At 30.8% G+C, this 8,780-nt stretch overlaps 1 non-coding gene across 1 annotated transcript; it reads left to right on the top strand.

Moving 5' to 3' along the window:
• The first annotated feature begins 1,766 nt into the window (after positions 1 to 1,766).
• LOC149514019 (small nucleolar RNA R71) lies at positions 1,767 to 1,873 on the top strand. Its single transcript, XR_016329450.1, has one exon. It is a non-coding gene; the product is annotated as a small nucleolar RNA R71 (small nucleolar RNA).
• The last annotated feature ends 6,907 nt before the right edge of the window (positions 1,874 to 8,780 follow it).

Raw genomic sequence — 8,780 nt, 5'->3', positions numbered from 1 at the left:
ACTTACTTTCTTTTAGCTTCTTAGACTTTGAACAATTAAGAGTTCTTTTTAAAACTTTGACTTGTGAGGAATCATTTTATTTTTTTTCTTTTATTAATGGCATTTATTTTTTGAAATTTAGCCATTTTTTACTTTTATTAGGCTTTGCCTTTGCTTTTGATGTTTTCTTTTTTTTATTCATTCTTTTCTTATATCTTCTTTCCTTTCAAAATCATAAGCATGTCCATACATAAGTAAGCACAATAGGTTATGTAAAACAAAAGAAAAGATAATAATAATAATAATAAAGACTTATTGGCTTATTATGTGGCTAAAGTAAATAAAGAAAATGATTAATATAAATGTTCAAAATAGGGTACTAAAGATGCATCATAACAAAATGAGCTTGAAAAAAGCTTAAACGATCCAAAAAACTATCTACATAATCTTTTGAGTCAAATATAGTATAGGATATCACCTCAAGGGTTGAGTAGGTGAATTCTAGAACATTTATACATATTATTAAATCTCATGCAAATCTCATACATTATGGTAGTCATCATTTGCCTTAGTTGTACTTTTTTTTAATGTCTTATTCTTCTTCTTTGTAGATTTTTCTTTTGTAAGTCTTCTTTTTAGATTGTCCCTTCTTAAACTGTCTCTTCTTAGACTATTTCTTTAGGCTTAAGCTAAATGCTTTCTAGTAGTGCTCTCCTTACTTATAATAGCATTTACCCTTCTTTAACAGACCCTTTCAATGTAGTCTTCAAGACCTTTTTCAAGTCCATCTCAATATTTTCCTCCTTAGGGTCTTATTTATAGGTTTTAATATCTTTAGAGGCTTCTAATGCTATGGAATCAAACCCTTGTAAAATTTTTTTACCAAATCTCAAAAGCTCATCATTTTCTAATATGTATTTTTTTCCCATAAAATCTACTTCAAGTTGTCTTACAAAACTGATGAGGTTTACTATTATAGGTTTATCTATGAAATCATCATTCTTATTAGATTCTTTCATACTAACATTTCCCAAAGAATAAATTGCATTACATCTCTCATTGCTTTGTCTTTTAATGTTGGATTCAATATTGCTGACAAAGTACCTATTTTGTGGTTAGCTATGGCTTAGGTGAGTTGACCTATTTTTTTTCTAAGTTCTTGATAGATGTAGCTTGACTTTAAATATTAACATTGTTGGCTTGCATCAACTGGGTCAATATGTCTTCAAAAAAGGGTTTCTTTTCTTGGGGTCAGTTATAAGTTGGTGGATTGGGGTGGTAATTGTTGTTTTGACTGTCGATGGGTTGGTGGTTTGATTGGTTCCAAAAAATGTTTAGGTGATTTTACCATCCAAGGTTATAGGTATTACTATAGAGGTTGTTGTTTAACTTGACTTGTTGGATGTATTGAACTAGTTTTACTTTAAACTGGTATCTTTTAATGGAATAAGGTCTTTCATAGATATCATAAGAGACAAAAATATTTTGTATAGCATTCACAAGGTTGAATTAGGGTTGGTTTCCTAAGGCTTCAATCTTTTTGGTAAGGGTAACTAGTTGGGAATTGATAGAAGTAATAGCATCAACCTCAAATAAATTAGTAGACTTTTTACCAACTTTTCTTTTCATACCTCACTGGTAATTTGTCAACAGCCAGATATTTAATAAGCTCATTTGTTTCTTTAAGAGTCTTGCTCATAATTGCCTATTCAGCAATTGAATCTAAAGTGGTTCTCATAGGTGGTGTGAGATCATTATAAAAAATCTAGATTTGAAACCATTGGGGTAATCCATAGTGTGGGCATTTTGTTAAAAGCGCTTTAAATCGTTCCCATCCATCATATAGTGTTTCACCATCTGTTTGTAGAAAATAGGTAATCTCATTCCTTAGCTTTGCTGTGTTTCTTGGTGGGAAAAACTTTGCTAAAAACTTTTGGACCAAATCATCCCATGTTGTGATTGAACTAGATAGTAGTGATGACAACCAACTTTTTACCTTGTCCCTGAAAGAAAAAAGAAATAATCTTAGTCTAATTACTTCATCAAAAACACTATTATAACGAAAAACATCACATAATTCTAGAAAGTTAGAAAGGTAAAGATTGGGATCATCGATTGGTAACCTTCTAAATTGCATAGAAGTTTGGACCATTTGTATAATTAAGGGCTTTATCTCAAACTTGTTAACCTGAATAATTGCCTTCTAATGAATGGTTGAAAACCATTTGCATTGGGAACTGCATAGTCCCTTAAGATTTTTTTCCTTTCATTGTTTACATTAGGCATTGGTGTTGGTATAGGTGGTGCTTATTGCTTTTTTCTTCTTTTTCAAAAGGTTTTTTCAATTTTTTGATCAATAAAAGCTAAGTTAGCACTTTTGGATCTGTGCATACAAACAAGAAAAGATAAAAAATAAAAGCAAAAGAAAAAAGGTTTAGATTATAAGAAATTAAGAATTCTTTATTGATATTCACAACACTGCAATAATCCTTAGCAATGGCACCAAAAATGTGATTGTTGTTTTTTGTATAGCCTGTAAGTGCTCAAATCAAGTAACAAAAAAAAGTATTCTAGTATTGTCTCCTAAAGAATTATAGAATGTAAAATTGGGTTGCTTTTTAAGTACCAATTGTGAAACTTTAAGATCTTATATCTAAACAATTGGAATTCAGGGTTTGCTTGCAAAGAAAAGTAAAAATTAAAAGTGATGTATAAGTAGAGATCTTGACTTCATCATCTATCACTTAGGAAGTAAAAAAAGATTGTTAAAGACTAAATCTAGGAAAATAAGAATTGAAAGCTTGAAAAAAAAAAGAAGAAAACTTGAGAATGCCGATTGCTTGTAGTAAACTTGGAATAAAGATTACATGAAAATAACTTGTAGAAAAATAAAGAAAATGGTGGCCAAATCTTATAAAAAAAGTAAAGAAAGCTTGAATTAATCTCAAAAGTAAAATAATGCTTTTATCAAAACAAAGATTGTAAAAGCAAAAATCAAAATCTTCTCTTTCATTCCATTAGTTGTACATAGATTCTTCTTTGATAAGCTTTCCATTTGGTCTAGTTGTTCAAAGGATGGTGCTCATAAAGTCCATGCTTTTACAAATTAATCTTCTACTTTGCATGGCAAAATGGATAGAATTTTTCATAAGATAAACTCCTTTAACCGATCATAGTGAGGTCTATGATATCTTGAAACTCTTCAACCATCACATGTGTAATCGATTCCCTTATAAAAATGATTTAACTGAATGTAGAGTCCTTATGTAAACTTAATTTCTTCATGGTTAAGCAAAGGAAGCACTCCAGGATTAGGTCTTTTTAGGCCAAACATGATGAAGTGTCCTTGTGCAAGTAAAACTCTATCTTGTGGATCAATGTGGTTCAACTATAAACTTTCAATAATGGGCTAAATTACTCCTTGTATGGTTGCCAACATAGCTTACATGAAAATGATATCCATGAGCTTGAAAACCTAAAATCATGAAACCAACATGAAAAGCACAAAAAATCATCCAAATTTTAAAAGTTATTATAAAAAAAGAAATACTCCCCAAATTCATTGTGAGGCCAAATCAACATTTTGGTATCATCCTTGTGTTACTTTTTTCTTATAAAAATAGCACAAACAAAACATTAAAAACATACCTATTCTAAAAAGAAAAATTAAAAAAATAAAAGACATAACGATTAAAATGGAACTTGGGTTAAGCAACGTCAGTTTTGGTCAAGCTTGACGATCCTTAAATCTAAGAATATCACATTACTTCTTTGAAAAAAGTTTACCTAGCTATCTCTTTCTTTACAAAATAACAAGCAACGTCAGTTTTGGTCAAGCTTAACGATCCCTAAATCTAAGAATATCACATTACTTCTTTGAAAAGAGTTTACCTAGCTGTCTCTTTCTTTACAAAATAACATAAACAAACTTTGTCTTAGAAGGTGTACTAGCTCTCATAGTAGGCATAATATAAATAAAGCTTGAGTTTCTTATAAGGTTGAGATGGCTAGAGCTAAGGGTTGCCAAATGATTCAAAGGATCAAAAGGTTTATTTATTAGGTCAGACTCTTTAAGGTTTTCTTTTACCTTAATTGAACTAACATTTTATATATCTTTAAGTACACCAAACCCCCTAGATACAAACTACAGCTTCTTATTTTTAAATTTAAAAGTAAGGCTAGCATAAAAAACATCTATTAAGGCCTTAGTAGTAAATAAGAAACGTCTTTCTAATAATAAGGGGGCCTTATCATCCTCCATATCTAAAATAGCAAAATCCACAAGGAAAACATATTTACTAACTTTCACTTGTATATTTTTTAACACCTTTGGGGTAATTTAGCATATTGATCAACAAATTTAATGTTAAATTGGGCAGGCTTCAACTCTCCATACCTTAGCTGTATAAAAATATTCATAGGCATTAGATTTTTACTAGAACCATGATTACAAGGAGTAAAAAAAAATTTTAAATGTCTAATTTTTCAAAAAATAGTAAAACTCCCTGGATCTTTTTATTTTTTGGACAAGAGTTGTTAAAGTTTAAGGCTACAATATTCTAAAAATGTAACTTCAATTCTTTGAATAACTTCTTTTGAACAGATTTTGAGAAATGTGGTGCTATGTTAAAATATTGCCTATACATTTTGGTAGTCATCATTGGCCTTGGTTGTACTCTTTCTTTAACTTTCTTTTTTTTTCGTGTTGATCTTCTTCTTATAGGTCTTTTTCTTTTTTGCCCCTTCTTGAACTATTTCCTCTTGGATTGTTTCTTCAGGCTCAAGCTGAATACTTTTTAGTAGTACACTTCTTACTTGCAATAGCATTTGCCTTTCTTCAATAGACCTTTCAATGTATGCTTCAATATTTTCTCCATAATCTATCTACATGTTTTCCTCCTCAGAGTCTTTCTCATAGGTCTCAATGTCTTTAAAGGTTTCTAATGTCATAGGGTCAAACCCTTGTAAAATTTCCTTACCAAATCTCAAAAGTTCATCATCTTCAACTATGTCCTTTTTTCTTATAAAATCTACTTCAGATTATCTTACAAAATTGGAAAGGTTTACTACTATAAGTTCACTGATGAAATCATCCTTCTTATCATATACCTCCATACTAACATCACTCAAAAAATGAATTGCATTACATCCCTTATTGCCTTATCTTTTAGGGTTGGATTCAGTATTGCTAGGTCAGGAACCTATGGGGCGATTAGCTATGGCCTGGACGAGTTGACCAATTTGGTTTTTCAAGTTTTTGATAGATGTAACTTGACCTTGAATATTAGCATTGTTGGCTTGCATCAATTGGGTCAACATGTCTTCAAAAGTGGGTTTCTTTTCTTGGGGTGGGTTATAGGTTGGTGGATTGAGGGGTACTTGTTGTTTTGATTGTTGGTGGGTTAGTGGCTTGATTAGTTTTAAGAAAAGTTTGGGTCGTTTCATCATCCAGGGTTGTAGGTATTGCTACAGGGGTTATTGTTTGGCTTAGTTTATTGGATGTATTAAATTTGTTCTACTCTAAACGAGTATCTTTTAATGGAATGAGGTCTTTCACATATATCACAAGAGACAAAAAGATTTTGAATAGCATTTACATGGTTGGCTTGGGGTTGGTTTCCTAACGCTGTAATCTTTTTGGTAAAGGCTGTTTGTTGGGAATTGATAAAAGTAATTGGATCAACCTCAAATAAACTAGCAGACTTTTTACTAAACTTTCTTTCCATGCCCAGCTAGTTGTTGTTTTTACTAGCGGGAAAAACTTTGCTAGAATCTTTTAGACTAAATCATCCCCTTCTGTGGTTGAACCAAATGGTAGTGATGACAACCAACTTTTCACCTTATCCTTGAGAGAAAAAAAAATAATCTTAGTTTAATTGTTTCATTAAAAACACCACTATAGTGAAAAGTATCATATAATTCAAGAAAATTACAAAAGTGGATATTTGGATCATTGCTTGGTAACCCTCCAAATTGCACAGAAGTTTGGACTATTTGTATAATTGAAGATTTTATCTCAAAGTTGTTAGCTTGAATAGCTAGCCTTATAATTGATGGTTGAAAACCATTTGTATTGGGAACTGCATAGTTCCTCAAAGTTCTTTACCCTTCATTGTTTGCATTAACCATGGATGGTGTAAGAGATGCTGATTGCTTTTTTCTTCTTCTTCTAAAGGTTTTTTCAATTTCTTGATCAACAGGAGCTAGGTCTACACTTATAAATCTGTGCATGCAAACAAGAAATGATTAAAGAAAAGCAAAAAAAAAAGTAATTAAATAAAAAAAAAGAGGTTTATATTATAAGAAATAAAGAATTCTTTATTGATATATAGAACATCACTATATTCCCTGACAATGGTGCTAAAAACTTAATTGCTGTTTTTCATATAGTTTGTAAGTACAAAGATCAAGTAATAAAAATAAGTATTCCAGTATCGTCTCCTCAAAGATTATAGAATGCAATGTTAGGTTGCTCTTTAAGTACCACTGGTGAAACCTTAAGATCTTATATCTAAACAATTAGAATTCAAGGTTTGGTTGCAAAGAAAAGTAAAGACTAAAAATGATGTGTAGGCGAAGATCTTGGCTTCACCAAATGTCATATGAGAAGTAAAAGAAGATTTCCAAAAACTCGATCTAAGAAAACAATAATTGAAAGCTTTAAAAATAAAGAAAACTTGAGAATGCCAATTGCTTGTAGCAAACTTGGAATAAAGATTGCATGAAAATAACTTGTAGAACAATAAAGAAAATGGTGGCCAAATCTTGTAAAAAGTAAAAGATAGCTTGAATCAATCTTGAAAGAAAAAGAATGCTTTTGTCAAAATAAAGATTGTAAAATCAAGAATTGAAATCTAAAAGTAATGTAAAAGGGATCTTGAAAAATAATACTTCTTTGATTGAAATAAAAGAACTTAAAGAAGCAAAAGCTTTGTGGTTATTGGCAAATATGTCACCTAAGCTAATAACTAAACTATAAAACTAAAAGAAATAATAACTAAAAGATAGAAGAGAAGTAAGGAGTGGGATGATGAAAATGAGTGAATGGCCTCTCTATTTATAATGGAAGGTTCAACCAAGGGGTAAGATTTACAAGAGTTGTTTTCAAATTCAAACTTTAAGTGATAAGCTTGATCTTCATCTTATAAAGAGTTATAGTTGAATATAACTTCTTCAAGCTTGAGCATGCTTGGCCGAATAGGGTATTGATGACATAATCTTGGCTTTTGTTTGAATATTGATTAAATCATAATAATTCTCCTCTCTTGGGTTCGGCTAAGGCTTGAAAATTTAAGAGTAAGTTGATTTTTATCCAATTCTTGAAATTTAAATGGATAAAATCCTACACTAAGTCAAAATCTTTAAGGCTAAGCAACAAGTCCCATGGTGAGTTTCAAATGCTTCTTGGCTGAATGTAGCTAGCCTTTGTTGTGGTAAAATTGCAAGAGCTTTATTGGATGGAGTCTTCGTCGAATAGGATGGTGCTTGCATGGCTAAATGGATAGAGTTCTTCATAAGAAAAAATCTTTTGGCCAATCTTGCTGAAGTCTATGATATCTTGAAACTCTTCAAACATCACATGTGTAATTGATTTTCTTTTAGAAGTGATCTAGTTAAATGTAGAGTCTTTATGCACACTTAATTTCTTCATGGTTAAGCAAAGGAAGGACTTTAGGCTTAGGTCTCTTTTGACAAAACATGATGGAGTGTTCTTCTGTAAGTAGAACTCTATCTTATAGATCAATGTGGTTCAACTATGAGCTTCTAATATTAGGCTAAAATTGTTCCTTGCATGCTTGCATGCATGGGTTGCCTAAAATGATATCCATGAGCTTAAAAACCTAAAATCATAAAAACAACATGAAAAGCACTAAAAATCATCCAAAATTTAAAAATTAACACCATTTTTATCATGTAAAAACTCTATGTATTTAGGTGCTATCAATGAACCTAATGGGTCACATATAATAGGACATATTGTGAAAGATTAAAATTGAGATAAATTAAGTTAGACTTAATTTATTGGATTAAAATTTGATATAAAGAAACATACAAAAGTCTAATACTAAATGGGACATTGTATGATCGGCTAAGTAAGTAATCCTATTGAAAATAGGACTTAATTAAGGGTTTATTCTATTAAGAATAGAATTAAGAATAATGAAACCCTAATACTCTAGGGTTTTGACTTACCACTTGTCTTTATATAAAAAACTTAAGTCGCCCCCTCTCTTATAGCATTCTAAAAGAATAGACATCTCATATATTGAGAACAATTGAGAGAAAATACAAAGAAGGCAACCAACAATTCTCACTAGCTAGAGATTTCGATTTTGAGTTCTTCTCATTCCTTGGAGAATGTTATTTCACCTTATTCGTGTGGATCACCATCAAAGGTTGAACACTTGGATAACCTTTTAGCTTGAGAAACTATTTGGAAGGTCACCAACTTGAACCCAAAGAGTTTTGGCATTCAAGATAACAACCACAACCAAAACCCATATAGCTTATATATATTGTGTGTTTGTATGATCTTGTTGATTAATCTTAGCTTTAGGGAATTAAAAATTTTAAATTTTTGTTGCTTTAACTCTAATTATTAATACTTGATTCCCTTCACATGAATCACCTATAACTTATCCCACAAACTTCACAACATGTAACTTAACTATAGGTAGACCTTGACTAACTAGGATTAGGCTCGAGAAATGTAACCTTAAAATTTAAGGTATTAATGGATTTGGATAGGGAATCTATCTTAGCACTTAAAGCTTTAAACTCAGTAAGTTAATACATTCCTG

The sequence above is a fragment of the Durio zibethinus genome, chromosome 17 (assembly GCF_047325235.1).
Source record: "Durio zibethinus cultivar Kanyao isolate XHJ-2024 chromosome 17, ASM4732523v1, whole genome shotgun sequence".
In the NCBI taxonomy this organism is placed as follows: Eukaryota; Viridiplantae; Streptophyta; class Magnoliopsida; order Malvales; family Malvaceae; genus Durio; species Durio zibethinus.
This window is presented reverse-complemented; position numbering and strand designations above follow the sequence as displayed.